At 47.4% G+C, this 24,025-nt stretch overlaps 2 pseudogenes across 2 annotated transcripts in view; both read right to left on the reverse strand.

Annotated features, from left to right (window-relative positions):
- The window catches only part of LOC310836040 (inositol polyphosphate 5-phosphatase OCRL-like), a 37,657-nt pseudogene extending 18,865 nt beyond the window's left edge, over positions 1 to 18,792 (reverse strand). The window contains exons 1-8 of the transcript in view: positions 18,788 to 18,792; positions 18,311 to 18,383; positions 15,252 to 15,320; positions 14,184 to 14,417; positions 12,505 to 12,558; positions 6,474 to 6,583; positions 4,451 to 4,586; positions 3,854 to 3,953 (exon numbers count right to left, since the gene is read on the reverse strand). The product of the transcript in view is annotated as an inositol polyphosphate 5-phosphatase OCRL-like (transcript). The remainder of the gene's footprint in view (positions 1 to 3,853; positions 3,954 to 4,450; positions 4,587 to 6,473; positions 6,584 to 12,504; positions 12,559 to 14,183; positions 14,418 to 15,251; positions 15,321 to 18,310; positions 18,384 to 18,787) is intronic.
- Positions 1 to 24,025, reverse strand: part of LOC310835939 (inositol polyphosphate 5-phosphatase OCRL-like) — a 188,263-nt pseudogene that overhangs the window by 163,419 nt on the left and 819 nt on the right. The gene's annotated exons all lie outside the window — the stretch shown is intronic.

Here is a 24,025-nt window from a genome sequence, read left to right on the forward strand (position 1 = left end):
TCTGTATCTGGTGTTCAGCTGCAAACTCCTTACTCATGAAATTACAGGAGCTTTTATCTTTAGCGGATGTCCATTGGGTAGCTCTAGCAACACCTCTATGACTAGAGCTGCTCTTGGGGGTTCAGGCTTGGGCACGTTCACTGATCCTGGGCCTGGCTGCTGTGCCCTGATGCTGGCAGCCAGGCGTTGGCTTTTACCTGCTCCTTACCCCCCTCCTCCTCACTCCCAACAGCTCCCGCCATCCCTTGCCATCCCTTCCTTTGAGGGCAGACTCTGGCAAAATGTCCAGGCTGTTGGCAGAGGAAGCATTTTTTGGAGCCTTTCCCCTCCTTCTTCCGCCCTTTGTTAACATTTGAAGTTCCTCGCGCGCTTGCTCCTCCAATCTCCATCGGTTCCACTGGCGGGGAAGGTTGCGCCGGCATCTCAGGAATGCGGAACTCATTCCAACGCTCTCCTCTCCCTTCCCGCTTCTCCAGCGCCCTTGCTTCTTGGCGCGCTCCAATCGCGAGCACGGATTTGGTCAGCTGATCTATGGACTCCGGACGGGGTGCGCGGGAAAGTTCGTCTTTTACCGCTGGGGATAGCCCTTCTTCAAACAGCATTTGTATCGGGTCCGCAGACAGGTCCCACCCCAATTTATGTATCAGCATGGTAAACTGTGTCCAATACTCTCGAACGGACTGATTCCCCTGTTTACACGCCATCAACTGTCTGTGCACCACCCCCTGTTCAATCTCGCTGGAAAACATCAAGTCCATCGCGAGGAAAAACTTTCTCAAGTCCTTTAAAGCGTCATTATTCGCTGCCATCAGGGGGCCTCACCCAGTCTCTAGCCCCCCCTTCGAGATGCCCAATCACAAAAGCCACTCTCAATTCCTCATCGGCAAAGTCATCAAACTGCAGATTGAGGGCATACTGCATCTCTGTCTTAAAGGCTTGGTAATTTCTTGGGTCACCCCCAAACTTTTGCACCAACCCTGGTACCTTCCTTCCGATGGGGGTGGTTTTCCCCTTTGCATCCTGAGCCCGCCTCTCCTCAAGCCACGCCGTTTGCAGTGCTAGCTGGTGTTCCAACGCTCTGTATCTTTCCTCCAGACTTGGACCCGCTCCAGCTCCACCTGCCCCTCCGGCTTCGGTTGGGTTACTCATGATGCCTCTCCTTTGCACAAGCGGCTTTCAGGGACTGACGGATTGCTGTGATGGGATAATGAGCTGCTTGTGCGTAAAAGCTGAATCCCTCAGAGCTTTGCATAGGTCTCAAAGCTCTGCCTTTACGGGAGCCCTCAGAGCATGACTCCCTCAATCGCTAGCAGAATCCGTCAGTGGACGCTTCCGGAATTTACGCCAACATAAGAGTTCCTTAACGGAAACTCTACGTCTGGATTCTCTGCGTGACAGTTTCCTGCGCGGAGTGGGCGTCCCCAGCGGAGGTCCTGAGCCCTCCCCGCTGTTCTCACTGGAAGCATCTTGGAGCCATCCCTCCGCCTGAGTTTCTGCAGGAACTCTCCCTCTCCCCCTGCTGGTTCCTTCCACAGCATCTGAGGGTCTCTTAGCCTCCTTGAGCCCTTCCACCACCTGACTCTCCGATGGCAGTTCCCTGACAGTACCATACTTTGTTCTTTCCTTTTTTTAATCTGCCACGCTAGTAGTTTCCCAGATTTATTTGCATTTTCAAAATTCTTTTGTCTCATCCTTTTGATGTTCCATTCCACTTCCTTGTTTATTATCATAGAGAATTGCGCTTGTAATGTTCTTATGTTAAGTTTAAATTTTTTATCATTAGGTCTATCAATAAGTTTCTTCTCATTTTCCATAATTTGTTTTAAAATTTCTTTTTTCCCTTTCTCTCTATATTTGTTTTTAATTGCATTCTGTTGTATAAAAAATCCTCTCATGACTGCTTTGCCAGCGTCCCAAACTATACTTGTTTTTGTTCCTTGATTCATATTGTTTATAAAATAATCCCTCATATGTTTTTGCGCATTCTCTACTATTTTTTGATCATCAAAAAGATTTTCGTTTATTCTCCATCGGAAAGATTTTTCTTCAAATCCTTTTAAGGTACATTTTATTGGATTATGGTCCGAAAGCACCTTAGGTTGTATTTCGATCTTTAAGATTCTTGTTGTAAGGTCATTTGTTATCCATATTTGATCGATTCTTGACATTGATTGATTTGCTTCTGATTGATAGGTAAACTGTTTTTCCAATGGGTGTTTCAATCTCCAGATATCAACTAAATTGCAATTCTCTACCATCGAAAAAAAAGTCTTTGGTAACTTCCCTTCTTTTGATTTTCCTGATGCTCTTAATCTATCCATCTCCATTGAGACCACTGCGTTCATATCACCCATTATTATAATTTTTTGATCAATATATTCAAATAATTTTTCTTCTAAGTCTCTGAAAAAATCCATTTTATTTTCATTAGGTGCATACACTCCGACGATTATTATTTTTTCACCTTGCCATTTGACTTGTACTGCCACAATTCTACCTTCTTCATCTTTAAAAATCTGGTGGGCTTCTATTTTATTTTTAATATATAGAACCACTCCTCTTTTTTTAATTTTGTCCGATGAAATAAATGTTACCAAAAAGGAGCAATGCAGCAGCGAGCAGCAGCTGCAGATGGCTGGAAACAGGATGTTGATGTTTGTGACTGTTACCGTAGGAACAAAGGGGCAGTCCATTCACTGTACTGAGCACCGGATGTTAGCTCAGTGTGTCATCTGACCTGTACTGGAAGTACATGGGAGGAGTTATATTCTCTCTGCTGTTGATGTAAAAGAGAGTGCAGACATGTTTCTCTGTACTGCTGCAAAAGACAGAAATAAAAGCATGTAAATACATTTCTCTCTGTCTCTTTCCCCTCCCTGGGGATAGCAGGGAGGAAAGGGGAGGAGTGGTGTGTTCTTCTCACGTTTGAGGAGGATCGCCAAGAAGAGACCTCGCCTGTTTCCTGCCGGGAGTCGCAGACGGGGGAGGTCAACAAGGAAATCAGCCGGTGCCTAAAGAATGGCACATTCCTCTGACAAGGCTTGATTCCAACAATAAATTCATTCCCTAATTTTTTATTTACCAAAATTTTTCTATGTCTCCTCATCACATGAGTCTCTTGCAAACAGATAATGTCCAGATTTTGTTTTTTCAAATATTGTTGAATTTTGTTCTGTTTTTCCCCCCTCGTTTATCCCATTAACATTCCAGGTCCATAATTTCAGCGCCATAATATCTTCTGTTTAGTTTTTAATAATAGTCTTTAATTTATTTTCCCCTCTTCTTCCTCTTCCTCTACCTTCTCCTCATCCGAATCTTGCGAGTCTTCTCGTTCAGCTCCTGCCCCCATTGGTGCAGTTTCTTCACTTCCCAATTCTTTGTACCTTCTCAAAAATTTGTCCAGTTCATCCGGTCTTGTTATTCTGTGTCTTTTCCCTTTGTATGCAAATGAAAGTCCTTCTGGGAACTCCCATCTAAATTGAATATTGTTTTTCCTGAGAGCTTGCACTAACTGTTGGTATTGATTGCGTTTTTTTAACAAGCAAAGTGGGACATCTTTAAAAATGATTATGTTATTCCCCCCAATATTCAATCTTCTCTCCCTGTTTTTTTGCAAAATTAAATTTCTCATTTCTCTATCTTTAAATATTACCAAACAATCTCCTGGGAATTTCTTCGCTTTATTTGTCCTTACTTTGATTCTAAAGGCATTATGTACCGTCTGAGAGAGATCCCCCAGAAATCCTGGGGAACCGCTCAAGACTGAGCTAGATGGGCCAAGGGCTTCTTTCCCCCCGGTCTTTTTGCAGCAAACCCTCTTTAAGGGGTTGGAGAGGATCCTATTCGTCTTTACCTCCCTCCAGGGAGGGAAGGAATTCATTCTCCATCCTGTCCATCAACTGAACAATATCCTCAAACACTTTCCGGTACCGTCGGTCATCCACAACCTTCACCTATGGGGAGGGGGCAGAGCACATTTGTTGGAGCTATGGACTAAAAAGGGGGGCATGAGTTAAGAGCAGAAATGCCTGATGCACACCCCTGTTCCCAGCCCTGAAAGAGGCAAGTACTGTAACTCTGAGAGCTTCCCCAGGGATGGCAGCGGCTGTGACTTCCAGAGCCAATGGGCTGAAGCCAAATGCTCCAAGCCAAGTACCACAGAAGCTCCATTGCATGAATGGAGCCAACGGTGAAGGTATACAGTTCAGCCCATGTGGCCTGCCATGCCTGCAGGAGCAGCGTGTACTCAGAACAGTGGAGAATGGAAGCCTAGGGATTTAACAGAGCCAAAACCTGCCCACTCCTTGCACTGGAAGTCACTGGGCAAGGAGGAGCTCTGTGGAAAGGGGCCTGGTTGTTGGTCAGGGCCTGCCCAGATTCAAGGAGGTGCCACATAGCAGGCAACTAAAAACCCTGAATAGACGATAGCCCTGGCCAGGGCAGATGTTACCCCTGTGAGGAAGAGGGAGCTGACGGGCTTGTGGTCGCTCCTTTTCAATTCCATGTGGCTTCGGTAGCTGAGCTGATTCACGCTGCCTCCTCTCCAGAGGATTGGCTCACACCATGCTGGCACATGGCACTTCCCACTGCAAGGAGACAGTTGGACTGGCTGAGGCAACACACAAGGCTCACACAGTCAAACTTTGGCTCCACACACGGCCTGTGATCTTGACCACGGTCAAGAGCTGGAGATGATGGGGCTTGGGAGTCCCAAGAGGCAGGTGTGCAGGCATTTTGCCTCATGGAGAGAGTTGTCAGGAAATCAAAAGCTGCCTTCTACCAGGGCAGAATGAATTTCTGACCTCCCCCAGTTTGGATTCCTACATTGCAGGGGGTTGGACTAGATGACCCTCGTGATCCCTTCCAACCCCACAATTAATTAATTAAGTCTCCTCTGGCTGGCAGCAGCTCTCTGTGGCCCACTCCTTTTTCAGGTGGAGGTGCCTTTCAACTTGAGACTCTGCATACAAAGCATATGGCACACCACCAAATGATGATCCTTCCCCAAAGCAAGGGGCCCCGTTATTCTTGTTCAGACACTATTTTTTCAGTGATCCAAAAGACCCTTTCTGGCACCTGAAATGCTGCCCAAAGGAGCCTGCCGTTTTCCGGCTTCGTCACTACCTGTTCCACCTGTCCTTTTAATTTCCCCATTACCACAGCAAGAGCAATGGTAATGGTGATGGTAATGGCAATGGTAATGGTTGTTGTTGTTGTTTAGTCGTTTAGTTGTGTCCGACTCTTCGTGACCCCATGGACCAGAGCACGCCAGGCACTTCTGTCTTCCACTGCCTCCTGCAGTTTGGTCAGAGTCATGTTTGTAGCTTCGAAGACACTATCCAACCATCTCGTCCTCTGTCGTCCCCTTCTCCTTGTGCCCTCCATCTTTCCCAACATCAGGGTCTTTTCCAGGGAAAAGACCATGGTAATGGTAATCCACAAGAATATGCCAAATCATGGATGGTGAGGCTCAATGGCTACTAGCCATAATGGCCACAGAACATATTCCACCAAGACAAGCAGTATGGCTTGGAGGAGGGGAGCGTGCTGTTGCACCCAGGTCCTGTTTGTGGGCTCCCCGAGAGGCATCTCATTGGCCAATGTGAGAACAGGATGCTGGGCCAGATGGACCAATGGCCTGATCCAGCAGGGCTGCTCTCATGCTCTTATGCCCTGGCAGACTCATCTTGAGAGAGCACCAAGTCTAATTCCCAGACTTCCTTGACACAAAGAGGATTCTCATTCAGCCTGCTGCACCTTTCAAGGAACTGCAACACCGCTTATACACGCCATGAAACAGAGGATGCTGGTTATCAGGACAAATGTGGGGGAAAGGAGCCAAAACATTTCCAGAGCAGGGATGGCTTGAGGAAGGCAACATATCACAGCCTTGCATTTCACAACTCGCCTAGCAGCCTTTGGCAACCCGGAATTCCATGCAAGCAAAGTGAGCAGGTGAAGGAGAGCTGGATCTCTCTCTTCCTCCATGGCTTGGTGTCCATTCTGGCTGCAGAGGAAAGGAAGTCCATCCAGCCCTCAACTCTAGCCCTCCTCCACCAGCTTGCTTAGCAGAAAGCCATGTTTAAAATATATTTTTTACTAGCCTGCTCAGGAGGATGGAAAGGCAGGACAGTGTGGTGTAGTGGTTAAGAGCGGTAGTCTTGTAATCTGGGGAACCAGGTTCAAGTCTCCGCTCCTCCACATGCAGCTGCTGGGTGACCTTGGGCCAGTCACACTTCTCTGAAGTCTCTCAGCCCCACTCACAGAGTGTTTGTTGTGGGGGAGGAAGGGAAAGGAGAATGTTAGCCGCTTTGAGACTCCTGAAGGGGAGTGAAAGGCGGGATATCAAATCCAAACTCTTCTTCTTCTACTACTACTAGCATCTCAGCAGACTAGGAAAAACAAACAAGCCTTGCAGAAGAATGTTTGAGAGGACTTACTTACAAAGGCTCAACTATCAAGCAGGCGCTTACCTGGAGTCCCAGCGATCTGTTTTAGAGTCAAATTTGTACCTCGAGATGAACTTGATCTCTCCCTCTGTGAAATCAGCAAAAGCTGTCTTTTGGGTACGCTGAATGTTTAGCTAAAGCCAAAAAGAAATCGCTTATCAGCAGAGAAGCAAAAGACCCCCTGTTGCCTGACAATGGAGTCTATTAACAGCCACTGTTGTGCTGGAAGACCAAGGTGAAGTACTAGTAGGTTAAAGGTAAAGGTAAAGGGACCCCTGGTTGGACAGTGTTCTCGAAGCTACAAACATGAGTCTGACCAAACTGCGGGAGGCAGTGGAAGACAGGAGTGCCTGGCGTGCTCTGGTCCATGGGGTCACGAAGAGGCGGACACGACTAAACGACTAAACAACAACAACAACAAAGGGACCCCTGACCATTAGGTCCAGTTGTGACCGACTCTGGGGTTGCGGCGCTCATCTCGCTTTATTGGCCAAGGGAGCTGGCGTACAGCTTCTGGGTCATGTGGCCAGCATGACTAAGCCGCTTCTGGTGAACCAGAGCAGCACACAGAAACGGCGTTTACCTTCCCGCCGGAGCGGTACCTATTTATCTACATGCACTTAGACGTGCTTTCGAACTGCTAGGTTGACAGGAGCAGGGACCGAGCAAGGGAAGCTCACCCCGTCGCGGGGACCCTTGAAGAACTTCCAGAATCCGGATTCTAGGTATGACATGTCATACTTTTATTGATGGTGCGGAGAGAAGGATTGCGCGGTTTCCCTACCTTCGCAATCTTATCTCCGAAGGGGGGAACTGTCGCCGGAAATCACCCCCCCTTTTTGTTTACACGTGTACCACACAAGCACCACACATACACATACATCTCCCCTCCCTGACCCTAGAGATGTCCCTTTAGAGGGCCATCTCTTAAAAGCCTTCCGTAAATAAGGAAGCGCTAGACTGACAGCTTTTCGCCATAGCGCTCTGCGTCGCCCCATTTTTATTGTGAGTAGACCGGGCGCCTGAACTCTAGGTCAAACGGCGGCCGCCTCAGCCAATCACCATTATCGAACAGCGCCCCTTGTGGCGGCCACGCTGGTACTGCAAGCTGCAAGCGTCTGTTCCTTCACCTTTTGACAGCTCTCAATACAATGTTTCCGAGTTCAATTGACCGTGACTGATTTAATCAAAATGTAGCGAATTGCTTCCGAAAAGAGAAAGTACTTTGAACTTCAAGGACCATATTCTTTATAAATTCACCAAAAATCAGCCGTACATCGGATCTTCATCGGACCACTTTTATTCAACTACATATTACAAGGACTATCAAAGGGGGGCAACCATAATCCTTTTACCGAGCGGTCACGTACTCTGCAGCGGACGTGACAACCTTGATGACCATCTTGATGGGCTCAGACAGAAGGCTATCAGGGACACAATAACTTGGACTCTATACACCTCCCTGAAGCTATTGCAGTAGTACATTGCAAGGCACTTACGAAAGGGAGGGACCCAGTCTCCACAGGAAACCGACGTGCCGACCACGCAGCACAGGAAGCAGCCCTTCAGCCCCTCTCTGCTGACAATGAGTTCCAGGGACCACAAATTTTATCAGATGTAAATTTCACTGAGATGTACAAAACTGCGACCCCAGAAGAGATCAAAAGATGGGAAGAACAAGGGGCCCACTCAGAAAATGGCATTTGGTATTTCCCGGATAAAAGACTCATAATGCCCAGGCTATGGGTACCCAAACATTTGAGGGTTCTGCACCAATGCACCCACTGGGGAAGAGAAAAACTTATCGACACAATTCAGCATTGCTGGTATGCCCCAGGTCTAGCCCTTGCCGCCAAGGCTGCCGTAAAGAATTGCCGCACTTGTCAGAGTTTTAATCCAAAACATACCGCCAGGTGCCCACCGGGGGCCAGACCATGGGCTTTCGTCCCATTCGAAAGCCTACAAATAGACTTTATAGACCTACCCCCTTGCCAAGGCTACAAGCATGCATTGGTCATCATTGACCAATTGACTGGGTGGGTAGAATGTTTTCCTACTCGCAGAGCAACTGCACACATTGTTGCAAAGATTCTAATACAAGAAATCATACCCCGCTTTGGAGTCCCCAGACACATAGACAGCGACAGAGGCTCACATTTCACATCAGAAATAATCCGACAAGTCGCCAGCGCCCTAGGGATTAAATGGAAGTTACATACCCCATACCATCCTCCTTCCTCTGGACAAGTGGAAAGAATGAACCAGCAGCTTAAATCACAACTAGGAAAACTTTGTAAGGACTCCGGCATCAAATGGGTCAATGCCCTTCCACTAGTCTTGCATAATCTAAGAGCATGCCCCCGCAGAAACCTAAAACTATCTCCTTATGAGTTGCTATTCAGAAGACCCTCCCCAGTATATAACACCCAATTTCCAACATCAGAGTTAGAGGTGGGCGAGGCGGAATTAACTAAATACGTAATACAACTCCAGAAGCAACTCATTCTTCTCCACAAATACGCCGCCTCAGGCCAAAACATTCCCTTAGATGAGAACATCCACCCATACCAACCAGGGGATTGGATACTGGCAAAAACCTACCATAAGGTACCCTTACAGCCCACGTGGGAGGGCCCCTACCAAATACTTTTAACCACTCCAACTTCTGTTAAGGTAGCAGAAAAGACAGCCTGGTTGCATCACACTCGCTGCAAGCCCGCTTCGCCACCCGAACTCGAACCCGCATCAGACGGCTCCTCCTGCTACGTCCCACGCCAACCAGCAGACGACGACACTGATATAGAAGAAGACCAACAGACCGGACCAGATCGGGGCACGAATCGAGCCCAACAGACCGGACCAGATCGGGGCACGAATCGAGCCCAACAGACCGGACCAGATCGGGGCACGAATCGAGCCCAACAGACCGGACCAGATCGGGGCACGAATCGGGCCCAACAGACCGGACCTGACACTTCAGCCCATTGGACCTCCGAAATAATCACAGCAGCCGACCAGAACGACCAACCCCCAATTCGCCTCAAACTCCGTAAAACACACGCCCGCATTTGACAGCTCCGTTTGACAGCTCCGTTTGACAGCTCCGTCTGACAGCTCAGCGTTTGACAGCTTTGCAGTTTGACAGCTCAGTTTGACAACTCCGTTTGACAGCTCAGCATTTGACAGCTCAGCTTGACAGCTCCGTTTGACAGCTACGTCTGACAGCTCAGCGTTTGACAGCTCAGTTTGACAGCTTCGCAGCCTGACAACACCCGCTATTCGCAATGGCAAATACCATACCCACTCTGCTCGTCCTTTCCATTACAGCAAGTTTATAATTTTCAGTCGTTGCCCCTTGCAATTTTTCAATTGCCTGAGTATGATGAGAAACTTGCTCAGATAATTTACTAATAGAGGATGTAGCTTGGTCAATTTTTGATGATTGATTGTCCACTTTTTGGTTTAAAATTGCCAGTTGTTCCAAGATTTGTTTCAGGACTATTTCAGATCCTCCAGTTGCCATATCTTCTGCAGCAGGCTCTTCAATTTCCACCTCCTGTGCTGTCAGCACAGTTGGGACGGATGATCTTCGTTGATGAGATAGGGTTGTTTGAACAAGTTGCCCTGGTTTCTTTTCTTTTTCTTTAGCTTTAGCTGCTCTTGTTCTCCCTGTGCCGCTCATTCCACACCTGCCTCTGTTCAAGGTCAAATTTTCTTTTGTTTCATAAGTTAGACAAGTCCAGAGTGTAAACAATTTAACCACAGAGAATCACAATAAAGTACAGTTCCCAGGCCTCTATGTCTCCACAATCCTCTAGGTGGGGGTATTTCAAAGTTTCAAGGAAGGAGAGAACTCTTGTCCGCCATTGAAGTTCTTATATTCCCTATGTTAAGTCTTTGGTAGTTCCAGAGCACAAAAGGAAGTTTCCCCAGGCTTTCTTTTTCTTGAAGAAAGGCCACAAGGTGTCAAGAAAGGTCCCAGCAACAATGTTTAAACGTTAGTGTCTCAGTCTATGTATCAGTTTAAGCTCCAATAACAGTATCAGCAGTTTGACAGTTCTCTTTTGCACACTGACAGCCCGATAGCTGGGTTGTCCCTTTTAACTCCACATAGCTCAAAATTAGGAAGAAGGTCCCAAAAATAAAATCCACAAATTTTGTGAAGATTTCCTGCTTGTCTTTTCACGACAAAGTCTGTCAAATACACCCTCGTTTTACTTTTACAGTCCCTTTTAAGCGCTTCAGCGCTCTTCTGAGCAGTTGCTTTAATCTGGTTAGCAGGATCGGGAGACGGACTTCCTGTTACTCGCCTCCCGTTTTCAGCCGAATTTCAACCAAATTCCCAAGTTTTTCCGATGTTTAACTCCCCTTACTCACGGGTATGTAGCAGCCAATTTTGATGTTTTCAAGAAGAAAGGTCGGCGCTCATCAGCAGCAGCAGCGCGGCTTTGCGTCCACGAAAAGAGCGATGAACTCACAGCGCCGCTCCCCCTTTCACGTTCCGGAGCCCCTTACGGAGCTCCTTCTTCGTTTCCGGGGGGGCTTTGGGCGCCCGCCGAGTCCCACGGCCGCAGGCTCACTCTGCCTGCGGTTCTTCTTAATGGGTCTCCGCTTTGCCGTAGCGGACGACCCTTTTTCACGGAGCCCCTCTTCACTGAGTAAAGAGGACCGCCATTGCTGTTTTGCGCCGCCTCCGGAAGTCTGTTTATTAACACTTTTCTATGGAGCCTAGTCACATGTGTTTCTTGTAAGCAAATAATGTCCAATTGTTCCTTTTTTAATATATGAAAAATTTTCCTCCTTTTTTCCGGTATATTACAGCCATTTATATTCCAACTCAACAGTTGCAGAGACATCCTGAATAAATCTGGTTATTTTTCTGGGGGTGGTACCTTGTTCACTGGGTCTTCAGAATCCAAGGGTGCCGGTGCCTCTGGTGCTCCAGGCCCCGAGGGTAATCCGAGTCCTTTTTGAAGGTCCTCTCCGTACACGTTCAGAAATAATCCATACAAACTGTTAACCACCACCAGAATACACCCCCGACACTATGAGCAACTGCAAAACCATCCTTTTGCATCCTACGTTGGCTCCCAGGACGTTTCTGAGCACAATTCTCAGTGTTGGTGCCAACCTTTAAAGCCCTAAATGGCCTCAGCCCTGAAAGAGTGTCTCCATCCCCATTGTTCAGCCCAGGCATCAGGGTCCAGCACCGAGGGCCTTCTGGCCTTTTCCTCACTGTGAGAAGCGAAGTTACAGGGAACCAGGCAGAGGGCCTTCTGAGTAGTGGCACCTGCCCTGTGGGACACCCTCCCGTCAGATGTCAAGGAGATAAGTAACTATGCAGCCTTTAGGGAAGTTTTGAATGTTTTATGATGGTTTTGCATATGTTGGAAGTCTGAGGCTGCCCCCCCCCTTGCCTTCCCTGCAGCTTCCTTCTCAAAGGGCTAAGGCATGACTACGCTCACAGAGTTTAAATCCACCAAAGGTGCAGCAATCAGGCCTCTGTTTCAACACAAAATACCAATGATCCTTATGCCAAGTGGGAGAAAGGTCGTCAACATGATGAACACACAAACCTTGGAGAGAAAAATGTAAAACAAAAAGCATCAGCAATTTAATTGGACTTAATGGAAGTCTCTGCTGATAAGAACATGTGAGCAACGCAGATTTTCCATATCGATGCAAAACCTAGAGCAGGAAACCTTAGACCTTTAGATATTGCTGGACAGCAGCTATGCTGGAGCTGATGGGAGTCCAACAACATCTGGAGCGTGTGCTGAGCTAGGAAAGCCCTCTAACTGGGAAACTGCAGAGCAGTCCTACTCATTCCAAGGCAACCCTCCAGCTTAATTGGGACTTGCTTCTAATTCAGGTTGCACAAACCTGCAACCTTAAAAAGCATTTGTAGAAGTCGCAGTCATCCTATGTTATAGCTACACTTTGCTCCTAACTGCCTGAAAGTGGTTTCTCTAGCCTAGGCTGGGGTATCCCAGACAAAGGAAATAAACAGGGCAATATCCTAAACCACCACATATAACACAAAGATGTCTCTCACCTGGTCGTAGGTCAGAAGTCTCTGAAGCTCATTTTTAGTGATCAGATGACAATGCTGGAAAAAAGCAAAGCAACCACAGCTACAGGTTAGCTCACGGGGTCGGGGGTCGGGGGGCAGCCTGCTGCCACTTCCTGCAATATGTAGTAAGACTGATAACTAGGATTGGGCAGTATGATCATATTAGGCTAGTGCTCTGTGAACTAGACTGGCTCTTGAACTGCTTCCAGGCCCAATTCAGAGCATCCCATTTGGCCTTTCAAGTGTTTCAAGGTTTGGGGAAAGGGTACCAGAAGAAGGCCCACTTATGTTTGCACTGCCTCTCCACTGACTAGAATCCCTTTCCCAGGGAACTCCTGCTCTTTCAAGCATGGCAGGGCCTTTTCAGTCATGGCACCCGACCTTTCAGAATAATCTCCCAAAGAGGTTCACCTGGCCCCTGCTTTGATGTCCTTTCAGCAAAGACTTTTAGAATTTCCCCTGGTTTGTTAATTCATGGGCAGGGCGCTTGTGGCCCTCCAAACCCTGCTGTAGTACACAGGAACATAGGAAGCGACCTTATATTGAGGCAGACCATTGACCCATCAAGCTCAGGACGGACTACATGGACTGGCAGCAGCTTTCAGGCAGAGATCATCCCCAGCCCGATCTGCACACACTGGTGACTGAGCCTGGGACCTTCTCCATGCAAAATGGCTGCTCTGCTTTCGTGTTACTGCCCTTAACAAACTGCAACTCCCACCCCGATCACTGGAGAAGTTGCCCACATTTGCTATAATCTCATCTAATAGATCTCTGCCACTCGGTTTATGTTGCTCTCTTTAGATCCGCTGCTATTAAGGTACTGTTTAAATGCTTTAAATTATCTTGAGGTGCATTTCTGATTATTATTTTAAATTAGCCACTCTGGGGAAGAAATCCCCACAATAAACAGAAATTAATGAATGAAGCCCAGCACTCGCTTCCACAGATGTTTAGTATCTGCCTGCCCTGAATGAAGCAGGAGCCTACAGTGCTGGGCACTTCTGGCTGCTCTAGTAGAAACCTTAGTGGTGCAGCTGCAGCAGCAGGGATCGCCGACACTGCACCCTCCTGGTGTTGCTGAAGTGGAACTCTCATGAGCCCGTCAGCAAGGCCAATTCTTAGCAATTATGGAAATTTTGGTCAATCAACATTTGCAGAGCACAATGCTGCCTGCCATAAAGAAGGCTGATCACCGAAGAATTGATGCTTTTGAATTCTGGTGCCGGAGGAGACTCTTGAGAGTCCCAAGGACTGCAAGAACATCAAACCTCTCCATTCTGAAGGAAATCAGCCCTGAGTGCTCACAGGAAGGACAGATCCTGAAGCTGAGGCTCCAAGACTTTGGCCACCTCATGAGAAGAGAAGACTCCCTGGAAAAGACTCTGATGTTGGGAAAGATGGAGGGCACAAGGAGAAGGGGATGACAGAGGACAAGATGGTTGGATAGTGTTCTCAAAGCTACCAGCATAAGTTTGACCAAACTGCGGGAGGCAGTGGAAGACAGGAGGGCCTGGCGTGCTCTGGTCCAGGGGGTCACGAAGAGGCGAACACGACTAAACGACTAAACAACAACAAATGCTGCCTACCCTGAGCTACACACAGGCAGGAAAGTTACAGAAATATGACTCAGTTTGCTTCTCCAGATAGCGGAGACCAACAAGTGACATCAGCCAAGGCTCTCTCCCTCCAAGCCCTCGAAACGCACTCGTTTTCATGATTGTCAGCTGCGGCAGACCCTGGTCAGGGGGCAGGAAGCTCATCTGGGCACAGATATCCTTGTAATCCTGGTTTCGGCGCTCAAAGTCTTCCACGTGGGCAGCAAGGTGGGAATTGACAACGCAGAAGCTGGTATTGTTGCAGACAAGCCTCACGGTCACACACCCCTTGTTACCCTGAAGCACGTGAACGTAAGCAGGTACTTGCTTGGTGTTAACTAAGGATCAGGCAGACTCAGCAATGGAGAATAAGAAGGTGAAGTTTATTGCCAGGCAATAAGGACCCAGTTTGGAATCTCTTCCAGAAGGAACTGGGACCCCGATTGACAGAAATCCAGAGGTCTTTATACCTGAGCAGAGACAACCATGAGACAGTCACGATATTGTCAGCAAAAATTAAACAATTAGCAAGTTTCTTGCCATGCTACCAGCTCCTGGTCAAGCACTGGTCAAGCACGGAGTTCTAGTTCTGCTTTCCGATGCTCGCAGTGACGCTCTGTCTAACCTCTCCCCTAGTTATGACAGGACAGGGAGTTTGGAGATTTTGCGGTTTTGCTCTTCCTGTTCTGTGGATTAATTTAGCCTGTATCTGAGGGGATTTTGTACCAGAATCTCTGATTCACATCTTCCCCTTGTCCAGGGTACACAGATGTTTGTAGGGGAAAGGACGGCTCCTAAATTTGCTGTTTCAAGCAGTATGCAGTTAGCTAAGGCACAGCCTCCCTTTGATTCAAAATGGATTATAAAATACTTTAAGCCCTGATTATGTGTGAGCATATATGAATATATTGATTACTGATAACTGATTATATGGATAGCATAGGGGTAGCCCTTCTTCCTTGCCTCAACCCTGCAGGGGCGGAGCAAAGATGGCTGTTAGTGAGCAAGCAGGAAAGAGGGGTGAACTGGTTGGCAGAGATTAGAAAAACAGATAGACAGACAGAAAGATCGACGTAGGGAATTCCACTGTCAGGGTCCACTCCCCATCTTCCCCATGATGCCTGTGCCCACTGTCTCCCTCATCACTTCCTTGATGCGGCTGAGCTGGTCCTTCCTGACAAAGATGAGCACCAGCTGCACCTAGAAGATGCAAGGTACTGGGATGTCTACCAGCTCTGTTCATTGCTTGCTGTCCTGGGCCGGCTGGATGCAGATAGGAGTGGCAGGTGGCACCAACTGGGGATCCCCCAAGGGAAGAAGGCTCAGAGCCAGGGAACTGTGGGATGTAAACACAGGAGCAGTCAATGACAACATTCCTAGAGTGTACATGTTAGAACATGGGGAGGGATGTCAGTCCAGCAAGCAGGTAAACTTCCTGGGGACAGACTTCCTCCGCATGTGACCAGAGGTGTGTGTGGCCTCACCTGTGCAGGTAAATGATAAAAGCACAGGGCAGGCAGCCATCTCTCTCTCTCTTGCCTCTCTCATCTTCATCTTTCGAAGAAGCAGGATGCCCTCTTGGCTCTCAGCCAAGAGAGGAGGAAAGGACTATCTTCCTATAAGATAGATTCTGAATGTATGTTACCTTTTTAAGCGTGTCTGCCTTCTGGGATCATATTGTGAACAGAACGTGAGTAAACTCTTTTATACTTTTATAAAGACTGTGTTGTGTCTTGTATTTTAAGAGGGAACAAAAGGGGAAATTACCAGAGTAATTATTATAGAGGTTCTAGCGAACCTGTGCAAGCATTACTGTTGCGAACTAAAAGGGGAATGTCTATAAACTCTGTTGATATTTTGGGAACTTGTTAGCACAAGTTGAATTAGGATATAATCCCACAATATATCCTCTCCTGCACCCCAGAACATCCCCACAAAGGGTTATGGGCCCAGTATTGCATATTTCTGCGTATTTTTGAAGGATTGCGTCGGATTGTGATTTTGAGTTGAGTAGTATTTTTCTGAGTTAACTTCCTGGTAAGCACATGGTCCTTTGTTCCATTGTGCAGTGGGGATTAAGCAACCCCCCCTTCCCTCAGAGTTCACAGTGACCCAAGGCAGTGAAGAACTGTTTTGTATTTTGAGATTTTTGAGATTTTGATTTTAAAATTTTGAGAAATTTTGAAATTTTGAAGAATTTTCAAATTTTGGATTTTAAGATGGCTAGAGCAGCTTTTGATAGTGATGCAAAGCTAGGAATGCCTGTGCTGAATGAACAGAATTTCATACACTGGAAGCAGCACTTGATAGCATGTTTAGATTATAAACACATTTTGGAAGCTTTAAAGCCTCAGCCTACAGGGACAACTGAGGGAGATTTAGCCAAGATAAGTGCTTGGAAACGCATGAAAAGCGAAGCTAGACACATAATTTTGAGTGGACTTCGTGATGAGCAGCTATCATTAATAAATAGTACAGATGATGCATCTCAAATCTTAAGAGATATTGAGCGCGTGTATGGATAATCTAGCATAAACTGCTTCAGAAACTTGATGTGTAAATTAACCAGAGTGAGGATGAATTCAAAAGAGGAATTCACAGAGCACATCAACAAGTTTACTGAGATTATTCAAAGAATTGATCTGACTCCCAAAGCTTTTGATGAAGATACAAAGATAGCATTTTTGTTATCATCACTTGGACCACGCTTTAGTGCATTTGTAAGTTTGATGGACCATAGACAAGGTCTGACTTTTAAAGACTTGATTGGTTATTTAAAAGAAGAATGTAGAGGTAGAGCTGAATCTCCAGTGAGAAATGCTAAAAGGAAGGACAGCAGTTATGCATCTAGGCAATTTACAAAGTCGAAAGAGATGCCTAAGAAAGTGATTTGTTTCAATTGTAACAAAGAAGGACACATTGCAAAGAATTGCAGGGCTCCTAAAGCAAAGAAACCTAACCGCTTTCAGCCAAAAGGGGAAAAGAAGGGGAAATGTGAATGCACATGGTTACTGCAAGAAAGGAACTTAGCTGTCCAGAATCGTGAAAATAAACGTAATAAATGGATTTTAGATTCAGGTGCCAGTTCTCATTTTTCATGTAAAAAGGACTATTTTAATGAGATAAATGAGATAAATGATGAAGAAGGATTTGAAATTGAGATTGCAGATGGCAACATTGTTAAAGCAAAAGGTGCAGGTTCCATGAGTCTGAAATGCAATATAAACAATGAATGCATTGAGAACACAATCTCTAGAGTTTTGTACGTACCAGAGCTGAGCTGCAATTTAATCAGCGTGTCCACTTTGGACAAGAAAGGTTTCCAGATCACATTTGGAAATGGAGAATGCAAGGTGACTAAAAATGGCAAAGTGGTTGCTCAAGCAAAGCTAATAAATGGTGTATATGAGCTTGATCTTTCAGAGAACCAGTCTGCAAAAGTGGCACATTCCAGCCAGAAGAATTTAGCAGATCTGGACCTATGGCACAGAAGGCTTGGACATAGAGACACCAACGTCATTCTGGATCTACAGAAAAGAGAACTTGTAAGAGGTTTGCAGGTAAAGCAGAGCAACAAAGCTCCAGCAAAGTGCATAAGCTGTATTACTGAGAAGGCTGTAAAACCTTCATTTCCACGTTGTGCAGAACAAAGAAGCAACAAAGTGCTTGACATAGTGCACACTGACATATGTGGACCTATGAATGTTCCCTCATTGGGAAAGAATAGATATATTTTAATATTTCTGGATGACTTTTCAAGATTTTGTGTTGTATATTTCCTCAAAGAGAAGAGTGAGACAGTGGACAAGCTCCAGGAGTACATTGCCATGGTCAAGAACAAATTCCAGAGAGCTCCAGCTGTGCTAATGAGCGACAATGGAGGTGAGTACTGCTCAAATGAAATGCAGGCTCTCCAGGCCAAGGAAGGAATTGCACACGTAACCACAATTCCTTACACACCACAGCAGAATGCCATAGCTGAGAGAAAGTTTAGGTCCATTATGGATATGACAAGGTGCATGCTAAAGGATGCATGTTTGCCACAGAAGCTGTGGGCCGAAGGAGTGTACACGTCGGTCTATTTGCAGAATAGACTGCCAACTAAAGGAGCAGAGCGCACACCATTTGAACTTTGGCATGGGAAAGCTCCCAACCTGTCACACATACATGTGTTTGGAAGTCCGTGTTACTTCCACGTGCCCAAGGAACACAGACACAAGCTTGACTCCAGGGCAAAAGCAGGTATCCTTGTGGGATACGCCTCTGGAGGCAAAGGATACAGAATTATGGACTTACAAACTGGTAAGACAAATGCACACCATGCGGTTTATGTTGATGAATATGGAAAAGTAGACACTAAGAACACTGTTGTGGACTCTTCCGATGAGTCAGAAAGTACTCAAGAGTTTGTATATTTCCCTTTTGAGACCCCACAAAGTAATAATCTGCCTTCGAGTGTTACAGCGCCCCCTACAGGCGATGCACCAGAAGACGCAGAGGACTGACGGAAGTCCAGCCGTCATTAAATGGTGCTTAGCATAGAAAAAAGACACAGAGAGCCAGCAATATTCTCAGGATGGGATGAGCAGCTCCTTCGACCACTCTCCTCCGTTTTTATTCTCCTTTTTTCCCATCTCGCATGGCCGTCTGCCAATGTCTCACGTTACCTCATCCGGTCATGGCTTTTACTACACCCATCACCATATAAGGTAATCACTGCCCAGAGGAAACACAACTCCATATAAGGTCAATGCATTCTATACATTGTAAGGCACAGAGTGCTGGTCAGCCGAGGTCAGGGGGCACCCTGCAGTATTACAAGCCTCTTCCATGGCTTTATGACTCCCACAGAGGACCAGAACCCTGGCGGCACCAGAGACGAAGAGGAGGACTCAGATGGGGACATGCCTGCGTTGGAGGAGGATGAGGAAGCTGATGCGGTCGCAGAACCAGAGGTCAGGCACTCGTCCAGAACCAACAGAGGTGTCCCACCATTACGGCTGTCCTACTTTGCAGGGTCGGCGTTTCCACAGGAACCTTCCACTTGGGAAGAGATACAGGAGATGCCAGCTGCTGAAGCCAGTCTCTGGAGGAAGGCCGTGCAGGAGGAGATGGATGCACTGCATCAGAACAAGACCTGGACACTCACTGAGATGCCTCCCGGTAAGAAGGCCATTGGCAGTAAATGGGTTTTCAAGGTTAAGAAGGGGTCAGAAGGAGAAGTGCAGCGCTACAAAGCTAGACTTGTAGCACAGGGATTTTCACAGCGTTTTGGTGAAGACTATGATGAAGTTTTTGCACCAACGGTGAGGTACAGCAGCGTAAGAATGCTTTTAAGCATTGCAGCCTCCAAGAAAATGAGGGTGAAACACATAGACATTGCTACCGCTTTTCTACATGGGCAGATTTCTGAGGAACTTTATATGAAACAGCCCAAAGGTTTTGTGAAACCACATGAGGCACATTTAGTGTGCAAACTCCAGAAAGGACTTTATGGACTTAAACAGGCTGCTAGAGCCTGGAACCAGAAGTTGCATAAAATGCTGACGCAACTTGGGTACAAGCAAGGCGATGCTGGCAAGTGCTTGTACAGTAAGTCAAATAATGGACAATTCTCATATATCCTAGCATTTGTTGATGACCTGATTATTGCCACAGCAAGTGAGAAAGACTATACACAGATAGTAAAACACCTTAGCAAAGAGGTGGAGGTCAAGGAGCTAGGAGATGTCCAGTACTACCTCGGGATCCAGGTGGAAAGAGAAGAGGACGGCTCATTTCTTCTCAGCCAAAGACAGAAGATCCATGAGCTAACTGAGCACATGCAGATGCAAGACGCACATCCAATTGCTACACCGATGGCTACTGACTTCCTGAAGAATCAGCAGGATTTGAAGCAGTTGCCAGACAACAATGACTACAGAAGAAGAATACGTTGCAGCAACAGAAGCCTGCAGAGAGATCGCCTGGCTTGATCAACTCATAAAGGACTTTGGGTTGGTGAGAAAAGGGCCTGTCAGTGTGATGGCCTGGGATTCCGATTCAGAGGATGAACCAGAGGAATCCCAGCCTGCACAGGAGTCCCCGCCTCCAGGGCCGGCTGAACTGGGGCAAGGCCTAGATTCTGAGGAACCTGCACCTGTGTCAGATCCGAGCACGATTCAAAGTGTTGGTGCTGACCTTTAAAGCCCTAAACGGCCTCGGTCCTGTATACCTGAAGGAGCGTCTCCACCCCCATTGTTCAGCCCGGACACTGAGATCCAGCGCCGAGGGCCTTCTGGCGGTTCCCTCATTGCGAGAAGTGAGGCTACAGGGAACCAGACAGAGGGCCTTCTCGGTAGTGGCGCCCGCCCTGTGGAACGCCCTCCCATCAGATGTCAAAGAGATAAAGAATTACCTGACATTCAGAAGACATCTTAAGGCAGCCCTGTTCAGGGAAGTTTTTAATATGTAATGCTGTACTGTTTTTAACACTGATTGGGAGCCGCCCAGAGTGGCTGGGGAAACTCAGCCAGATGGGCGGGGTATAAATAATAAATTATTATTATTATTATTATTACCAGGTGAAACCATTCTGGCCCCAGAGGTGCTTGAGGACTCAGTGTCTACAGGTGAGCCTCCCCCGGGGCCCAGTAACCCTTCGGCCTCTCCTGAACTGCAGAGGCTTAGGGCAGAGAGGTGAAGGGAACTGGTTTCTCCCAGGAGGAGTGCTCGCCTTAAGGCCAGGAGAGGCGGGGCTCCTGGGGCTGGGACCGCCCCTGGCCTTAGAGAAGATAAAGGTCAGTCAGCCCGGTCCCAGGTTGCGGGAGCAACGTCGTTGTGGAGTACCTGCTCTTACCCGGACCTAGACCTGAACTTCCAGTGTTCCTGTTCCTCGCCCGGCTTCCTGCTTCTGACCTTCCAGCGTTCCTGTTCCCCGCCCGGCTTTCTGCTTCTGATCTTCGAGTGCTCCTGACCCCGCCCGGCTCCCTGTTTCGGACCTCGCCTCTCATCTTGTGAACTTCTACCAGGCTACTGCCTCAGGACTGAACTTTGGCTACGGTAACAGTACCTTCCCCCCCGGGACCAGCACAGTCAGCTTGCTGGAGGACAATCAAAGTTGCCTGAAGCTGATGCAGAGTGAGAAGTTCCTAGCCAGAACAAAACACATTGGGGTTAAATACAACTACATATGCGAGATGATCCAGGATGGACTTGTGGAACTATCCTACTGCAGCACCCAAGAGATGACTGCTGACATCCTGACGAAACCCCTAGCTAGAGAGGGTTTGCAGAATCTACGTGTCAAGCTGGGACTCTGGGTGGTTGAATAAAGTTGTTTATGTTTTGTATATGTTGTATTGCCTGAGAAGGGGTAGGTGGGGTGTAAACACAGGAGCAGTCAATGACAACATTCCTAGAGTGTACATGTTAGAACATGGGGAGGGATGTCTGTCCAGCAAGCAGGTAAACTTCCTGGGACGGACTTCCTCCGCATGTGACCAGAGGTGGGTGTGGCCTCACCTGTGCAGGTAATGGTAAAAGCACAGGGCAGGCAGCCACTCTCACTCTCTCTGCCATCTTCCTTCGATGAGGAAACATCCAAGGATGCCCTCTTGGCTCTCAGCCAAGAGAGGATGGGACTATCATACTACAAGATAGATTCTGAGTGTATTTTACCTTTTTAAGCTGTCTTCCTTCTTGGATCATATTGTGAACAGAACGTGAGTAAACTCTTTTATACTTTTATAAAGACTGTGTTGTGTCTTGTATTTTAAGAGGGAACAAAAGGGGAAATTACCAGAGTAATTATTATAGAGGTTCTAGCGAACCTGTGCAAGAGTTACTGTTGCGAACTAAAAGGGGAATGTCTATAAACTCTGCTGATATTTTGGGAACTTGTTAGCACAAGTTGGATTAGGATATAATCTCACAATATATCCTCTCCTGCACCCCAGAACATTCCCACAGGGACAACGACGCTGAGCCGTCAGAGGGAGAAGAGGGAGCAGACTGTGAGCAAGAGGAGGTGTTGGAAACTGAAGAGGCAGGAGGGCAGGAAGATTCTGTGGCAAACAGCAGCCCAGAATCCGAGGTAAAAGTGGAGGCTGGAGGTGGGGGTCAAGAGGCAGAGATCAGGCAGGCTGCTGAAGAAGCCAGGGGGTCTCCCCATCCTGCTGCGATCAGCTCCCCTCCCTGCTGGTCTCCCAAAACACAGAGAAATTAAGAGGAGGGAGCAAAGACAGGCAAGGTGTCAGAGTCTCAGGTTGCTTGGGAAGGACCAGGGGAGGAGGAGACTTCAGAGAGTGGTGGGAGGGTAGCAACCTTCAGCCTTCACAACTACCTCACTGGGGCAAGACCTGTTGGGAAAGGTTTCTGTGATCACGAGGCCTGCACGGTTTGGGTTTCTTTGAATAAAGAATTTTGGCTTCTTTTGAATAAAACACCACATACACCAGGTGTTTTTTCTTGCTGACCTCCTCCTCCTCCTCCTCCTCACTCCAGCTCCTGACAGCTGTCTGGCTGCTGAAGAAATGGGTGGGGTTGGACTTACTTTCTTGTACTTGGATTTGGAACGCAAAGCCTTTTCCACAGCTGTCAGCCACTCTTGCTCCTTTGTCGAGTCCAAGTAGAAGAAAGCCTCTGTGCTCAGGTCCAGCTCCTGGAACCGAATGCCCAAGTGCCAAAGAGAAGGATGTGGAACTGCAGGAATAGGACTCCAATCGGAACAGACGTGCTGGTTAAATATGCAAAGACAACAGGAGTGTGCAAGGGCAGGCAAGATCAGGACCAAGAACAAACAAGTAATACCAGCCACTTCTTCCTCAGCTTAGCTATTTGGGGCCCCAAAGGAGCTTTGCTAATGAAAGAAAAAAAGCTTTTTCCTTGTATTTTTTAAGATGTGTCAGCCAGCCTGATATCTAAGCACTATCCCAGTAGCCACAGGCAACCAGAAATTCTTTGAAGGCAAGTGAGTTGGTTGATCTCTCCATTCTTCCTTCACCTGGCAACCTGGTTTCCAGGCTGGCTTTCCGGGAGCAGAAAACCACCTCTCAGATCTGCTGTGCCAAGCTTGTTTGCTAGAAGATTACCCCGTAACACCCTTGTCCTCTTTGCAAACCTCCTAAAAGGCTAGCCTTCTGTGTTTCCATGCTGGCCATGAAGGAATGGGCATTCCCCACTCTGAAAACAGCACAGAAATACAGCCTGTCTAGTAAAGGGGTAAAAAGAGCAAGCTAAACAGCCTCTGTAAAACAGTAAGATCTGAAGCTGCTAACCACATACTGATAAACATATCATAAAAGGAGACATGAAAAACAAATGGCCACTGGGTACTACTAACAGTGGGACACGGGTGGCGCTGTGGGTTAAACCACAGAGCCTAGGACTTGCAGATCAGAAGGTCGGCGGTTCAAATCCCCGTGACGGGGTGAGCTCCCGTTGCTCAGTCCCTGCTCCTGCCAACCTAGTAGTTTGAAAGCAAGTGCAAGTAGATCAATAGGTGCTGCTCTGGCGGGAAGGTAAACGGCGTTTCCGTGTGCTGCTCTGATTCGCCAGAAGCGGCTTAGTCATGCTGGTCACATGACCCGGAAGCTGCACGCCGGCTCCCTCAGCCAATAAAGCGATATGAGCGCCGCAACCCCAGAGTCGGCCATGACTGGACCTAATGGTCAGGGGTCCCTTTACCTTTACCTTACTACTAACAGTACAAGGAAATAACCAAAGCAAAAACTCAAAAACTTTGTTTGAAGTAGTAAGCTTAGCATTATAAGGATGACCCACACCAAGTGTTGGGGGGTGTCACACCTCCCTGTCCTCCAGCACAGCTTTTAGGAGGAGTTCCAAAGGTTTTGCTTCCGTTTGGGATTAACTGCATCTTGTCACAATGTCTGAAGCTGCACAGGGTTAAACAGCTCAGAGTGTAC

This window comes from Podarcis gaigeae, assembly GCF_964106915.1.
Source record: "Podarcis gaigeae genome assembly, chromosome: W".
Classification (NCBI taxonomy): domain Eukaryota; kingdom Metazoa; phylum Chordata; class Lepidosauria; order Squamata; family Lacertidae; genus Podarcis; species Podarcis gaigeae.